The sequence below is a fragment of the Schistocerca gregaria genome, chromosome 1, assembly GCF_023897955.1.
Source record: "Schistocerca gregaria isolate iqSchGreg1 chromosome 1, iqSchGreg1.2, whole genome shotgun sequence".
NCBI lineage: Eukaryota > Metazoa > Arthropoda > Insecta > Orthoptera > Acrididae > Schistocerca > Schistocerca gregaria.
In genome coordinates, this window is record NC_064920.1 from 887722517 (window position 1) to 887736878 (window position 14362).

General features: G+C 42.1%; 1 long non-coding RNA gene across 1 annotated transcript in view; it reads left to right on the top strand.

Annotated features, from left to right (window-relative positions):
• The first annotated feature begins 397 nt into the window (after positions 1-397).
• Positions 398-14362, top strand: part of LOC126308845 (uncharacterized) — a 37838-nt gene continuing 23873 nt past the window's right edge. The window contains exon 1 of the long non-coding RNA XR_007554346.1: positions 398-449. This is a non-coding gene — a long non-coding RNA (uncharacterized LOC126308845). The remainder of the gene's footprint in view (positions 450-14362) is intronic.

Sequence of the window (14362 nt, forward strand, 5' to 3'; positions counted from 1 at the left end):
GGACCTTCACCGGGAATACCGGCTAAACACTATCTTGCAGGTATTCCAAAAACTCTCCACACGACTGTACAATAACACGAAACACTCGCGCAACCCGTTAATCCTTTCTCTGGGTAACTACGACCACAACCATAGATGGAAGCAAAACAGACCAAAGACGTTACTGGCTAGGAACTAAACATCTATGGTCCATAGAACGCTAACACGACAGTACTGGCGAGCCCCTGCAACACAGTTATTACTGGAAACCCAGATGTGCGACCAGCCTAAAAACAGGCAACCGCAGGGAAACCGTACCGTACACAGCACGCAAACCAGCCACACACACCCCCTACACCGTCTGTGAGCGGATCTATGACCTATCGCCCACTAATCTACAACGACCTTGAACTGTTGCAGGGACGCAGCAACTGCAGCAAGCGCCGCAACAAGCTCCAACAACGACAAAGGTAACGATGCACGATACCTCGAACTAACACAACCACACCTTGCATGCACTGTCGCAGATAGCAAGCCGCTCCTGCCCTTACTACCCGTCCTACTGTCGCAGAGGTTTTTCCCTTGGCTCTTGCCTTGGCACTTTTTCTTCCTCTGCCCTTACAACCGCTACCCTTCAATCGTTTTCGACCACTTCTATCTACTTATGGACTATGTTAATTAGTAATCTTGTAAGTAGGCTGTTTAGGTTTTCTTATTGGTAACGCCGCTTAGCGCTCGGTATGAAAAATCACTGGGTGTGCTGTGCGCAGTCTGTGTTTAGTTTGCATTGTTGTCTGCCATTGTAGTGTTGGGCAGCGGCAGCTGGATGCTAACAGCGCGTAGCGTTGCGCAGTTGGAGGTGAGCCGCCAGCAGTGGTGGACGTGGGGAGAGAGATGGCGGAGTTTTGAAATTTGTAAGAATTGGTGTCATGAACTGATATATATATATATATATATATATATATATATACCTCACTAGTCATTTTATATATATATATATATATATATATATATATATATATATATATATATATATATATAATGACTAGTGAGGTAAATACATTGTTTGTTCTCTATTAAAAGGTTTCATTTGCTAACTATGCCTATCAGTAGTTAGTGCCTTCAGTAGTTTGAATCTTTTATTTAGCTGGCAGTAGTAGCGCTCGCTGTATTGCAGTAGCTTGAGTAACGAAGATTTTTGTGAGGTAAGTGATTTGTGAAACGTATAGGTTATTGTTAGTCAGGGCCATTCTTTCGTAGGAATTTTTGAAAGTCAGATTGCGTTGCGCTAAAAATATTGTGTGTCAGTTTAAGCACAGTCTTGTATAAATTTTTCTAAGGGGATGTTTCATATGTCGACCCTTAGCCAAGGATACCTCACTGGAATCTTCTGATTTTTTCTTGTAGTTTGTGTAGTTAGTGTAGCCTTTGTTTATTGCTAGCGCCTTATCATAGAGAGAATTTCCTTTGTAGTTGCAGTCTTTCATTGTTGTACAGTAAAACAGTTGTGGCATGCATGTACTTTTGCACAAAGTATTTCGCAGCTCCGCTTGCAATTAACTAGATATTATTTTCAGTGATATGTTAATGTGTTCTTTTATTTTTGCTTTTCAAATTGTACTTTTTTGTGTTGTCGTGTGAAATATTGTGACAATAATGGCGTGTGAAAAACGTAATACTAGGCTCCAAAGTAAACTGAGAAATGACAGTGAAGACGAAAGCAGTGTGTTAGCGCCACCATGTAATGAATTAACTAATGTTCAAAGTAGTAATTTGGTAATTGTGCATAGGGAAATGGAGCGGGTTGCAAATAATGGTGTAGGCAGTGAAACAATTAGTGAACAGGAAAGCGATATCGATTGATCGGTCGGCAACAGTTCGCCTCAGGATTCCGAAATGACAGGACACAATATTGCAAATACTGTACATTCAGGTTTTGCGTCCTCACCGTTTTCTCAAATAAGTCAAGACACATTTTCTGTTTTTCAAACTGCGAATATTGCCGGTGCAAATGCATTGCCGAATAGGACTAAGGAACATGTTTCAGACACCAGTGCATTGTTATTACAATTAATGCAACAAATGGGACAAAAGCTTCAAAAGTTAGACACAATGGAACAAAATCTTCAAAAGTTAGACACAATGGAACAAAATCTTCAAAAGTTAGACACAACGCTTGAACAAAATCAGAAACAAATGGGACAGAATCTTCAAAAGTTAGACACAATGGAACATAATCTTCAAAAGTTAGACGCAATGGAACAAAATCAGAGACAAACACAGCAAAAGCTTCAAAAGTTAGACACCACACTTGAACAAACACGTGAAGATTTAACTAATGAGTTACATAACATCGAATCGAAATGTCAAAAAGTCTGTAATGACGTAAAAACACAAATTTGTGAGCATTTCCAACCTATTTTTTCGCGGCATGAAAATGCATTACAGAATCACGAAGCAGCCATAAAAGAACTGCAAACTATTGTTCATGAAAATCATGAGACCTTGCAAGCTAAAATTGACTCAGTTGCATCTACCGATTCGGTTACGCAACTTGCAAAAACTCAAGCGAACTTAAAGGACACAGTAGATACTCTGAAAATTGGTTCAGAAAGACACACAGAGGAAATAATTTCACTGTCGGATAAAGTAGCCGAACTTTCAGATCAGTTCACTAACTTATCTACGAAGGTAGATGATGATCTGAATGACACAAAACCTGTAGCCTTCACTGACACTGAAGAGTATGAACAAATTAGGAAATTCAAACAGAATCAAAATCAAATCAACACACAGTACAAAAGAGAAATGCGGGAAGTACAAGATCAGTTGGCTCAAGTAATACAAGAATTACATATTTCAGAGGACACTCGCGCCCCAGTATGGGAAGGGGGACATAGCAATGCAGAACAACCACAAAATAATAACACAGGGCATTTCGGAAATCATGAAAGTAATTGGCAAGGTGCACCGAATTTTGAGATGGAACCGCCAACACGACGTAACAATGATCGATATGCTACCCGCCGACACGATGATTTTGACTATAAGCTGTTCATTACTGCACGTAAATTCAAAACATTTAAGAATTCTGGCAACGACATTCATCCACAAGCGTGGCTCCATCAATTCTCTCATTGTTTTCCTCCCAACTGGTCATTAGAACACAGATTAGAATTTATGTGTGGCTACTTAGAGAATGAACCAGCTGTAAGAATGCGATCGGTCATTCACGATTGCCACAGTGAAGGAGAATTTTACCATGCCTTCCTCTCAGCATATTGGTCACAAGCCACACAAGACCGAGTAAAACATAGCATCATAATGATGAAACATTTCGAACAATCTGAATTTTTCAGTCTTGTCAAATATTTTGAAGACATGTTACATAAGAATCAGTATCTTTCAAACCCATACAGCCCCTCAGAACTCATCCGCATTTGCTTAATCAAATTACCTGAACATTTACGACAGATTATTTTAGCAGGACGATGCAAAGACGACATTAAAGCTTTTCAGGGACTGTTACAAGAAATGGAAATTGACACTGACAATCGCGGAACGCGAAACAGGAACACAATAATTACAGGTCATATCTGTCGCAATTCCGCGATGAAAGAAATAACAAGTGGACACGACAAGGCTATTCTCACAACACAAATCGTGACCAAAACAGACACCACCCGTATGACAACCACTGGCAGAGTAATAGATACAGAGAAAGATCGTATTTCCGTAGTAATGAACATGACAGAGACAATCATAGAAACAGACAATATGTGAACCAAAACAATTATTATCACGGGAGACAGAATAATTTCAGAGGCAACGGTCCACCGTGCAGTGATAATTCAGGGAGAAATTCTCCACCACGTGACCGACAAGAAATTAATTACAGAAATTGCCGACATGACGACAGACGATATGATCGTAACGACAGACCTGAATTGCATCAGAACTGGCGAGCTTCAAACAGGGCAGGGCCTTCTCGACAAGGTGAATTTTTAGAAGTTAGGTCTCCTAATCCCAATAACGGCGCGCGCCAACAAAGAGACAGACAATGACTCCCACCGCAGGCAGCCGCGTGCGCCGGCGGCCTCAGAGAAAAATAACATAGGCGCTAACCTTGAGCAACATTCCAGTGTTCCTTACCGACGTAACCACATGATAATTGCGTTGAAGTTGAAACTCTGCGTACTAGGAAGAGTAATGGTTTACACCACATTTCACATGTAAAACCGTTTATTGAAATATAATCTGCTTTTTAACTTGGTATTTGCCATATAACTTTTCACTTCACATTACTAGTATGCTTTGTCAGACTTATAATCTCTTAACATGCACCAATATTTAAGTTAAATATCCAATCAAGAACCAAGAGAACTTATCTAAACAGAAATTACGAATGCATTGTTACAGTGAACAGATGACACTGTGTTATTGCGTGTGTACATTCTTGCTTGTTAGTTGCACGATTACGTAACGACTATAAGGCTCACATACTTAGAACATTTACCAGTACTGCTAATGAGATTTTAATGCAACATTTTGGTTTACTTGCAAATACATTCTGGATTTAAAGTACTTTCTGTGAGATACCAGATGACACAGTGGTTAGTATATGTGACAGCTGCACGATTATATCACGACGCTACTAATGAGTGACAATTTACAATGTTGCTTTTGCGGTGTATCTGTTTTATATCTGCAGTTTTTCTGAATAATTCTGGAAAGTAAAACATGTTTTACTAGTAACTTTTGTGGTATAGCTACAATGAGACAGCCTTTTCTGTAGCACAACAATACTTTACAGTACAGTACTTACTTCATCACGGCAATAAGCGTAGTAACTACGATATCTATACGCAATGCATTTCACTTTTGTTTATCATGAGGTAAGTACATTGACTTCGTCAGAACTTAGTTTTCGGAGGACGATAACTACGACACTTCCACAGAGATTATCTTACAACAAGACGCACAGTTTAGCGTTACCCTTACACGTATTTGAGTGATTAATTTTGTACTTAAACATTTATTCTTAAAGATATTTGAAGTACATTGATACAAAGGTTTTCCATGATACATTTCATTTCATTGCTGTAATCTGCAACACCTGAGCATATAATTACATTAATCCTCAGGGGGGTACATGCTTACTTTGTGTACCATGTGTTTGGCAAGCACAAGGAGCCCTAGCTAATATGATATTTACTTATACAACTTTACACATCGGTACCATATTTCTCTAACACATAAATTACACAGCTATCTGATAATTTAACTGAGAGACAAACTTTTACTACATCAGTGACAGATGTTTACGTAATTACACAGTTGGATAATTTCACACTTATGAAATTGTATTTTGTCTGTACTGTGTGAACCCTTCATATTTTCTTCGGAACCACTGTGATGCTATGAGAGCTTTGAATGATGTATTTGGTATGGGATCAAGATGTTTAAAGTACGTTTGAGGTAGTTGACACTTTTGACATGAGCAGAGAATTTTTATTAGGTTTTGAAATTATTGGAGGAAGCTACGACGATTTAGAGAGTTGACTGAGGTGTTATGATGTTATTATTACGACGACGATGTGAATTATGCTGCTGAAGTATGCTTAAGCTGATGCTATATGAGTTATTTGGTTATGCTACGTATCTGTTATGATGACATATTGAAGAAGTGTCGACGAATATACATATGTGTCATAAGGTAAGGAATAATGAGTAGTGGTTAGGGACTCTGGTTTGTGAAAAAGGTTGTTGGAAACCAAGAATCGTACTTTAAGAGTTATGAAATGTATGTACATGCGTGAATGTATTACAATGCCGACGAAAATTTTTGAACACTATTATTTTTAAATGATTTTATTATTACAGATTTGTAACGCAAATTCTTGACCTGTGAAATTTTTTATATGAGACTGCCACTGTAGCGGAAACTGGTGTCGTAAATATTTCGGTAAGACAATTAAGTGACCACCTGCATGTAATGCGTCGTGGGCACCCAGCTGCGCGATAACCACCTGACAAAAGAGAGCCATTAGTGTGTGCATTTCAGAGGCACAGGTGGAGAAAAAAAAGGGCCATTATCCTCTCTATTGACATTCCTTTGTAGAAAGCACCGCAAATACGACACGCTCATTACTGAGAAAGATACTTACATCTAACACCTGATTATAACAAACGTCTTTCTACGAGAGTTGAGAGAATTCTACTAACTTATGAAATGTCACATGACTATTGAATTTACTTTTATGCTTTGTCCATAGTTGCTTATTTCATTTGATATCTGTTTTCCAGCTGTGTTGCAGCATTGGTTTTATAAAATTAAATGCATTTGCTAATGTGAACAATTTCTGTCAACAGATCTATTAAATAATTATTTTATGATCCACATTCTGCGAAAAAGGAGCTCTTGGAATGGAAAGAGCAATAAGAAGCGACTAATAACAGTAACTGTATATACACTCCTGGAAATTGAAATAAGAACACCGTGAATTCATTGTCCCAGGAAGGGGAAACTTTATTGACACATTCCTGGGGTCAGATACATCACATGATCACACTGACAGAACCACAGGCACATAGACACAGGCAACAGAGCATGCACAATGTCGGCACTAGTACATTGTATATCCACCTTTCGCAGCAATGCAGGCTGCTATTCTCCAATGGAGACGATCGTAGAGATGCTGGATGTAGTCCTGTGGAACGGCTTGCCATGCCATTTCCACCTGGCGCCTCAGTGGGACCAGCGTTCGTGTTGGACGTGCAGACCGCGTGAGACGACGCTTCATCCAGTCCCAAACATGCTCAATGGGTGACAGATCCGGAGATCTTGCTGGCCGAGGTAGTTGACTTACACCTTCTAGAGCACGTTGGGTGGCACGGGATACATGCGGACGTGCATTGTCCTGTTGGAACAGCAAGTTCCCTTGCCGGTCTAGGAATGGTAGAACGATGGGTTCGATGACGGTTTGGATGTACCGTGCACTATTCAGTGTCCCCTCGACGATCACCAGCGGTGTACGGCCGGTGTAGGAGATCGCTCCCCACACCATGATGCCGGGTGTTGGCCCTGTGTGCCTCGGTCGTACGCAGTCCTGATTGTGGCGCTCACCTGCTCGGCGCCAAACACGCATACTACCATCATTGGCACCAAGGCAGAAGCGACTCTCATCGCTGAAGACGACACGTCTCCATTCGTCCCTCCATTCACGTCTGTCGCGACACCACTGGAGGCGGGCTGCATGATGTTGGGGCGTGAGCGGAAGACAGCCTAACGGTGTGCGGGACCGTAGCCCAGCTTCATGGAGACAGTTGCGAATGGTCCTCGCCGATACCCCAGGAGCAACAGTGTCCCTAATTTGCTGGGAAGTGGCGGTGCGGTCCCCTACAGGACTGCGTAGGATCCTACGGTCTTGGCGTGCATCCGTGCGGTCCGGTCCCAGGTCGACGGGCACGTGCACCTTCCGCCGACCACTGGCGACAACATCGATGTACTGTGGAGACCTCACGCCCCACGTGTTGAGCAATTCGGCGGTACGTCCACCCGGCCTCCCGCATGCCCACTATACGCCCTCGCTCAAAGTCCGTCAACTGCACATACGGTTCACGTCCACGCTGTCGCGGCATGCTACCAGTGTTAAAGTCTGCGATGGAGCTCCGTATGCCACGGCAAACTGGCTGACACTGACGGCGGCGGTGCACAAATGCTGCGCAGCTAGCGCCATTCGACGGCCAACACCGCGGTTCCTGGTGTGTCCGCTGTGCCGTGCGTGTGATCATTGCTTGTACAGCCCTCTCGCAGTGTCCGGAGCAAGTATGGTGGGTCTGACACACCGGTGTCAATGTGTTCTTTTTTCCATTTCCAGGAGTGTATAATTTTCTTTTCAAGTACTTGGTAATTTGTTGTAGCATTAATTTTTGTGGTGCACCACTTTAATTGCATAGACATTAAGATGTGAATAGACATTGTCCTTATGTGCATTGTTGTCTTTAGTGTAACATTTTTTCTGATTGAGCTTTGTCATGTTTAGGTATAAGTTATAGCATTTGCTGCGGCTATTTGCCATTCATAGTGCTACTGAATGTCACTTTGTATTACTAGGTTAAGCCAATTTTATTACTGATTTATTTTTCTTGTTTGCTGCGCATTGCCTTATATTAGTTGTAATATTGCTGCCTTTTTTTGCCAATTTCCATTTTTTAACATTGCTGTTTGTGTAAATTGTTTTGTGCTGCTGCATTGCCTCATCCCTTAGTTAAGCATCTGAGCTCAGTAGATTTAAGTATTTATGTTCTTCCTGTCTTTATATGTTCATCTGATAAGACTTATGTTGTAGAATTTTCTAATATTCAGCTACATTCACTATGATGAGGAATACTGTTATCCTCAAATATAATCTGCATTAATAACATGTTATTTACTTTGTAAAGATGTTTAGACATTATTTATTCTATTTTGTTTTAATGCTCACGTGTGAAGTTGATGTTTCAAAAGTTATTCTGATCTTTTATGTATGTACTTGTGTCGTAATTTTTGTAACACTGATGTATTTGCTATTTTGATTCTTTTGTAAAGCCTGTACTACTGCAAATGTTATCTGTTCTATTATGTTCTTTAATGATATATTTTGTACCTTTGTTATTGCATTCTTATGTTATAAAATTGTAATTGACACCAGTTCATCAAATTAAGTAACTTGTAAATTACATTTTACTGCACACGTTTCTGTTGGTCATAGTATATGGACAATATGTGAGAAGTAGGGACTGATAGTGTTTGCACATGTGTTAATAACTCAGCAAGGGACTGGTTAACAGCATTGCTGGTTCTAAGGACAATTCCAAAAACTTTGTGAGTGGACAAGTGGTGGGTTATGGACTTGCTGTGTTATCCGCAAGACTCTTCAATGGTGATTGTGCACCTGCACAGTCAAACAAATGGCTGCTAGCCATCTCTACAAGGAATACAGTGGGTCTACACCTTTGACGACCCACCGGTACCATTATTTCTACAAGGACTGCAATGGGTCTGCACCTCTGGTGGCTCACCAATACCGTAATCTCTACCAGGACTACAAGGGGTCTACTCTGTGATGACCTACCTACCAATATTCTTCAAAACTTCGACTGACTCTGCTGTGGGTTTGCTCTGTTGTGGCCCATTACCTGTCTGCATGTCAAGAGTCAGCACTGTCTTTCGTTGGAAGGACAACACTACTTCTTCAAGACTGCTTAGAAATACACTACTTCCAAGTGCAATTTCTTTTATTGCTCAGACTTTGAAAAAAAAAAAAACACTGCAATTTTACTGTGATGAACGATCAGGACTGTCTTTATGGACTGTGAGAGAATTTTAGCTTCTGACCAACATTGTATCAATAAGTGTGTGCATTTGATATCTTTGTAATAGTAATTATGAAAAATTTTATCAAATCATTATTGGCCACTGCCCAAAACAATTTGTAAAAATTTTTTGTTGGGAGCATGGGGGCTATGTAAGTAGGCTGTTTAGGTTTTCTTATTGGTAACGCCGCTTAGCGCTCGGTATGAAAAATCACTGGGTGTGCTGTGCGCAGTCTGTGTTTAGTTTGCATTGTTGTCTGCCATTGTAGTGTTGGGCAGCGGCAGCTGGATGCTAACAGCGCGTAGCGTTGCGCAGTTGGAGGTGAGCCGCCAGCAGTGGTGGACGTGGGGAGAGAGATGGCGGAGTTTTGAAATTTGTAAGAATTGGTGTCATGAACTGATATATATGACTAGTGAGGTAAATACATTGTTTGTTCTCTATTAAAATGTTTCATTTGCTAACTATGCCTATCAGTAGTTAGTGCCTTCAGTAGTTTGAATCTTTTATTTAGCTGGCAGTAGTGGCGCTCGCTGTATTGCAGTAGCTTGAGTAACGAAGATTTTTGTGAGGTAAGTGATTTGTGAAACGTATAGGTTGTTGTTAGTCAGGGCCATTCTTTCGTAGGAATTTTTGAAAGTTAGATTTCGTTGCGCTAAAAATATTGTGTGTCAGTTTAAGCACAGTCTTGTATAAATTTTTCTAAGGGGATGTTTCAATCTTACCCAGACGCATGGACAACATCACAGCCCGCATCCTGTGACGCCTGATTCAAAAACTAACATGTTTACGGAGGTGACAGTAGAACTCTTGGTTTGGTCACCACGTCGGAGTGGGCATGGAGGGGCCCCATTCTTTATAAAAATAAACTCATTTACAGGTTATTTGTTTTAACCTAACGCAATTAATTATCTCAAAACGACATATCGTACAAAATAAAGAAATGTTTCAGGTGCAAACTTAATATTAGTAGAGGGGATACCTACCTGTACTAGAATTGCCCACCTCCTAACCACCCACCTGCATATTCTTATTCTGCGGCAAAAAATACGCACGGGTAACTCAAATCACTATTTTTCATTCGTAGTAGATGGCACTGTAATCTAAATTTCAAGTGGGTTTGTTTTTGCAATTAAATACTGACGCTTTTGATTCTGCTCGTACGTTTCATTTACGACGTAAATGTAAACCTATGTGTTCTAACTGTTCAAATGTGTGTTCGAAATTTACATCAGCGTTCCAAATTTGATTGCACAGTGCAATACGCTTAGCCGTTTCAGTGTCTGGTTGAAAACTACATTTAGTGTGGCCCAGGAATAATGACGTGGATGTAATCGTATTCTCCTCCCAACAGGACGCTTGATATCGGTGAGTCCTCTTGCCTCTCACCATTGGGGTCCTTGAATTCTATGAGTCCCCTTGCTCTCACAATTGGGGTGCTTGACTGCGACGGATTAAAATGGATGAATGCTAGCTTGCAAATGCTCTCGTAAAGCACAAAGTGATCCGTTTGTCAAATGCTAGTGCCGATTCAAGAGCACATAAATTAAAACTCTGAATAAAGTTATGCTGAAAACTAACTACTATAGAATAAAATAATCTAATTACGTGACGTAGCCTTGCGACATTTATCTCATAGATGCTTTTTCTATCAAAGTAGCAAAAGAATTGATGCAAACTGCAGGTATAACTGTATATGGGATGGAACACGAACTATATAGATGTTAGATAATTAATAATCTAGGACAGTAGCGTATAGATTTAGATATACATTCAAGGGCTGACTTGTAGCACCGATGCAGGGACACACAAACCTTATCCTTGATTACGCTGAAATAGTATAAGACGCGCTAGAGGCCCGACATCTACAAAACATAAGACTGACATGACTTACATAATACGTTATGAGAGGATTAGAGACAATCAAATAAGGGGTAATTATTATGAAGATGATCATTACGCAAACAAACGCTAATTACGATAAAATAGCATCATTAGCTTACTCAGAGTTCATCATTTTTCAGTTCTACTCTGGTTTCTTTTTCTTATACGATTGATAATAACGCTGAATCGTGGCCTATCAGTAAAACGTTCGGCGTAAAGAGCAACAGCAGCGTTCAACTAAGCTGCAGCGTCGCCATAAATTGAAATTATTTCGATCTTCTCTGCAACAGATACAACATCCATAACACCAGTTGCGCCAGAATAGACTCCAGAGAGGAATGGTGTCGAGACGTTCAGTGTTTGTACCCATAAATTACGCGGCGCCGCAGTGGGTCGTGCGGCATGGTGGAGCGCTCAGCGATGGAGCGAGCGAGTGTTTACACGATGTGCTTCTATCCATGGAAGGTGCGCCAGTCGTTATCACGTGATGGACATATTACCTATTTACAATTATTGCGGTTTGTATTCCGCCGATAGCCGCGTAGCGGCCAACGCCAGAGTTACGGTGATTGGATGGAAACACACACAGAATACTGTCACCCTGACGGTGGCGTTGAAGGCGGCCACCGAAATCAAGCATTACGATGGTTTGAGACTAACCACAATAAACCCATAGGAAACAGAAAACTACGTTACCATACAAATAGCTTAGTTGCCAGAAATATCAGCGTATAGCCATATTATTTGTACTATACAATTACATTTGCAACACTCAGATAAGGTTTGAACATCAGGATCAACCGTTAGAACACAAAGGTTTAGATTTACATCGTAAATGAAACGTAGAATCACATGCGTTGGTTCTTAATCGCAAAAACAAGCGCACTAGATATCTGTCGATTACAGCACCATCTATCACGAGTGGGAAACAATGGTTTGAGTAAACCTTACGTATTATTTGGCGAAGAATCTGAATTTGGGAAAAAACGGGGAGTTCAATTTGAAAATACAAAGCTAATCCCGCCCACTCAGAAGGGACGGATAGGAGGTGGTCATTTGTAGTACACACAAGTGTTCTCTTTACTAATATTAAATTTCCACTGAGAACACTTTTTCTCACGATGCGTCGTTTTATAGATATTTGGTTGTCTCAAGCTAAAACAAACACCCTGTATGTTGCTCTCCAGATGACAGGTCATTATTAACGGAATAAAAAATGAAACACCCAATCAGCATGTACTCCAGAGCTACCATATACTTCTGCAAGTTTAATTTCTGAAGACTGCTCCACAGTCCTTGTTTTCGTAGTTCGATCTATGACCCGCCAGATGATTTCTCAAAGTTCGTTCTATGTCCCAATGAATTTTGCACTGTATAAACTAATAAGCCTTAAACGCTCACACAGCCTCTCAATATATCATACAGGTACGAAACGGGACTTCAACTACCTACTTTCCGCTAGTATTTAAAGTTACCATCCGAATAACTCTCGAAAATGCTCGTCTACAGCAAAAAGTAATATTCATTGAAAAATGACTTACACTACTATTTACGACTAATGTTGAACATACACTCCTGGAAATGGAAAAAAGAACACAAATTGCACCGGTGTGTCAGACCCATCATACTTGCTCCGGACACTGCGAGAGGGCTGTACAAGCAATGATCACACGCACGGCACAGCGGACACACCAGGAACCGCGGTGTTGGCCGTCGAATGGCGCTAGCTGCGCAGCATTTGTGCACCGCCGCCGTCAGTGTCAGCCAGTTTGCCGTGGCATACGGAGCTCCATCGCAGTCTTTAACACTGGTATCATGCCGCAACAGCGTGGACGTGAAAAGTATGTGCAGTTGACAGACTTTTAGCGAGGGTGTATAGTGGGCATGCGGGAGGCCGGGTGGACGTACCGCCGAATTGCTCAACACGTGGGGCGTGAGGTCTCCACAGTACATCGATGTTGACGCCAGTGGTCGGCGGAAGGTGCACGTGCCCGTCGACCTGGGACCGGACCGCAGCGACGCACGGATGCACGCCAAGACCGTAGGATCCTACGCAGTGCCGTAGGGGACCGCACCGCCACTTCCCAGCAAATTAGGGACACTGTTGCTCCTGGGGTATCGGCGAGGACCATTCGCAACCGTCTCCATGAAGCTGGGCTACAGTCCCGCACACCGTTAGGCCGTCTTCCGCTCACGCCCCAACATCGTGCAGCCCGCCTCCAGTGGTGTCGCGACAGGCGTGAATGGAGGGACGAATGGAGACGTGTCGTCTTCAGCGATGAGAGTCGCTTCTGCCCTGGTGCCAATGATGGTCGTATGCGTGTTTGGCGCCGTGCAGGTGAGCGCCACAATCAGGACTGCATACGACCGAGGCACACAGGGCCAACACCCGGCATCATGTTGTGGGGAGCGATCTCCTATACTGGCCGTACACCTCTGGTGATCGTCGAGGGGACACTGAATAGTGCACGGTACATCCAAACCGTCATCGAACCCATCGTTCTACCATTCCTAGACCGGCAAGGGAACTTGCTGTTCCAACAGGACAATGCACGTCCGCATGTATCCCGTGCCAACCAACGTGCTCTAGAAGGTGTAAGCCAACTACCCTGGCCAGCAAGATCTCCGGATGTGTCCCCCATTGAGCATGTTTGGTACTGGATGAAGCGTCGTCTCACGCGGTCTGCACGTCCAGCGCGAACGCTGGTCCAACTGAGGCGCCAGGTGGAAATGGCATGGCAAGCCGTTCTACAGGACTACATCCAGCATCTCTACGATCGTCTCCATGGGAGAATAGCAGCCTGCATTGCTGCGAAAGGTGGATATACAATGTACTAGTGCCGACATTGTGCATGCTCTGTTGCCTGTGTCTATGTGCCTGTGGTTCTGTCAGTGTGATCATGTGATGTATCTGACCCCAGGAATGTGTCAATAAAGTTTCCCCTTCCTGGGACAATGAATTCACGGTGTTCTTATTTCAATTTCCAGGAGTGTACTACATACTTATACTTATTACAGCGCCATCTATCAAAAAGCGAAAAAAGTGGTCCAACTAAAACATTCCTATTTCTTTACGCACTACACGAATATGTAATGAAAATGGGGGATCTTATTTTAAAAAACGCTTCCATTTGACGTATGGCA